The following is a 3,206-nucleotide window of genomic DNA, read 5'->3' as shown; positions in this document are numbered from 1 at the left end:
CCAAGTAGACAGCCAGGAAATGGGGGAAGTGGCAGCTTCATGGGAGGCAAAACGTGGGAGCATAACTGGGGTGTTCTCCATGCCACTAAGTCCTGGAAACATGGGATCATGGGTAAGAGGTAGTGCTCCACTATGTCCTGAAAACATGGGATCATGGGATGGAGGAAGTGCTCCACTAGGTCCCGAAAATGGGGGATAATGGGGGGGAGCCTGCAGCTCATGTATGTCTATAAATAGGCTTGCCAAGCCTCTGTTGTGGGAGCATGCGATTTTGTGCATAGCACACACACTCTTGTTGTATATTCCTTTGTTGATGAGATAAATAAAGGTTGAGAGGGATTCTTGTAATCTTGTTGTGCTTGCTTGTGTTGGTTTCCTTGTTTGCGACGAAGCTATTGTGAGAACCTCTTTGGGTGAGCGAAACACATAGTCGTAGGGAAACACGAGCGAAAAGAGTGAGGCAAGGCTGAGTCTAGTCGGGACTAGACTGCCGCATTGGGTTGAATTTCGTTGCGAAAAATTTAACCCCGTGACAATTGGTATCAGAGCACGGTTGATTCTAACAACGTGCAGCAGAAGTCATGGAAGCTATTCGGGAACGGTTGACGCGTCTTGAGACTTTGATAGGGTCGGAGGAAGAAGACGAAGCACGGCGGGCAGTGCTGGAATCGGCAGCGCCGACGAAATCGGCAAAGTCGGCAGAATCGGCAGCGGGTGCTGGCGATGGGTCTGGACGGGCTGGATAGTCCAAGGCTCGACGAGAAAGACCGCAGGTTGAGACACTGGGGCAGTGGCAGCCCGCGGGACAGTGTCGGCAGATTCGGCAGCGCAGATTTGTGCGGCTGCAGGTTCGTCGAGGAAAATCGGCAGCGCAGATTTTCTGACGAGCATGGGCTGGACGATGGACTGTCCAGGCCAGGCAGGAAAATTTGTGGAAGGGACACGCTGACGAAACAGCGCTGGTTCAGGCACGGCGGGCAGTGCTGGAATCGGCAGCGCCGATGAAATCGGCAAAGTCGGCAGAATCGGCAGCGGGTGCTGGCGATGGGTCTGGACGGGCTGGATAGTCCAAGGCTCGACGAGAAAGACCGCAGGTTGAGACACTGGGGCAGTGGCAGCCCGCGGGACAGTGTTGGCAGATTCGGCAGCGCAGATTTGTGCGGCTGCTGGTTCGTCGGGGAAAAGCGGCAGCGCAGATTTTTCGACGAGACGCTGGACTGTCCAGGCCAGGCAGGAAAATTTGTCGAGGGGACACGCTGACGAAACAGCGCTGGTTCAGGCACGGCGGGCTGTGCTGGAATCGGCAGCGCCGACGAAATCGGCAAAGTCGGCAGAATCGGCAGCGGGTGCTGGCGATGAGTCTGGACGGACTGGATAGTCCAAGGCTCGACGAGAAAGACCGCAGGTTGAGACACTGGGGCAGTGGCAGCCCGCGGGACAGTGTCGGCAGATTCGGCAGCACAGATTTGTGCGGCTGCAGGTTCGTCGGGGAAAATCGGCAGCGCAGATTTTCTGACGAGCATGGGCTGGACGCTGGACTGTCCAGGCCAGGCAGGAAAATTTGTGGAGGGGACACGCTGACGAAACAGCGCTGGTTCAGGCACGGCGGGCAGTGCTGGAATCGGCAGCGCCGATGAAATCGGCAAAGTCGGCAGAATCGGCAGCGGGTGCTGGCGATGGGTCTGGACGGGCTGGATAGTCCAAGGCTCGACGAGAAAGACTGCTGGCTTAGACACTGGGGCAGTGGCAGCCCGCGGGACAGCGTCGGCAGATTCGGCAGCAGTGTCTGTTTCGGCAGCGTTGGCTCGGAATCGGCAGAGCCGGCGAAATCGGCAAAGTCGGCAGCAGGTGCTGACTGTGAGTCTGCACGATTTATGGTCCAGGGCTTGACGGAAAAGACTGTTGGTCCAGACAAGGGGGCAGCGGCAGCCATGCCAACAGGGGGGAATCGGCAGCGCAGATTTTTCGACGAACATGGGCTGGACGCTGGACTGGCCGGGCCATGCAGGAAAATTCATCGAGGGGACACGCTGACGAAACAGCGCTGGTTCAGGCACGGCGGGCAGTGGTGGAATCGGCAGCGCCGACGAAATCGGCAAAGTCGGCAGAATCGGCAGCGGGTGCTGGCGATGGGTCTGGACGGGCTGGATAGTCCAAGGCTTGAGAAAGACTGCTGGTTTAGACACTGGGGCAGTGGCAGCCCGCGGGACAGTGTCGGCAGATTCGGCAGCGCAGATTTGTGCGGCTGCAGGTTCGTCGGGGAAAATCGGCAGCGCAGATTTTGCGACGAACATGGGCTGGGCGATGGACTGTCCAGGCCAGGCAGGAAAATTTGTCGAGGGGACACGCTGACGAAACAACGCTGGTTCAGGCACGGCGGGCAGTGTTGGAATCGGCAGCGCCGACGAAATCGGCAAAGTCGGCAGAATCGGCAGCGTAGATTTTTCGACGAACACGGGCTGGACGGTGGACTGTCCAGGCTAGGCAGGAAAATTCGTCGAGGGGACACGCTGAAGAAACAGCGCTGGTTCAGACACGGTGGGCGCAGTGTTGGAATCGGCAGCGCCGAGAAAATCGGCAAAGTCGGCAGAATCGGCAGCAGGTGCTGGCGATGAGTCAGGACGGACTGGATAGTCCAAGGCTCGATGAGAAAGACCGCTGGTTTAGACACTGGGGCAGTGGCAGCCCGCGGGGCAGTGTCGGCAGATTCGGCAGCAGTGTCTGCCGATTCGGCAGCGTTGGCTTGTTGGCGCGGGGGGCCGATGCGAGTGGGGACTTGGGCAGCGGGCAGTGAAAGCAAGAGTTTCCCCGATGCTGCCGGGGAAAACGCTCCCCGGGATGGCCGGGTGAGATGACCCGGCGGCCCGCGACGGGTCATTCAATTCCATGCCCCGTCAACATAACTCCCGATGTACTGTTTGCTTTTTCGGAAGAAGAGATCCATCCCCCCATCCTCAGCCAGCCAAAAACGCTCCAATTAATGGCCGGGTGAGATGACCCGGCGGCCCGCGACGCGTCATTCAAATCACTGCCCTATCGGCTACAACTGCTGATGGGTGGGATTAGAGGCCTGCCATGGTGGTGAGGGGCGGCGAGGACCGTGAAAGCTAGAGTTTTTCAGAGGCTGCCGGGAAAAAGGCCCCTCGGGTGGCGGGGTGCGAGGACCAGGCGCGTCATTCAATTCTCTTCCCTATCAACTTGGCTCC

The sequence above is a fragment of the Populus nigra genome, chromosome 2 (genome assembly GCF_951802175.1).
Source record: "Populus nigra chromosome 2, ddPopNigr1.1, whole genome shotgun sequence".
In the NCBI taxonomy this organism is placed as follows: Eukaryota; Viridiplantae; Streptophyta; class Magnoliopsida; order Malpighiales; family Salicaceae; genus Populus; species Populus nigra.
This window is presented reverse-complemented; position numbering follows the sequence as displayed.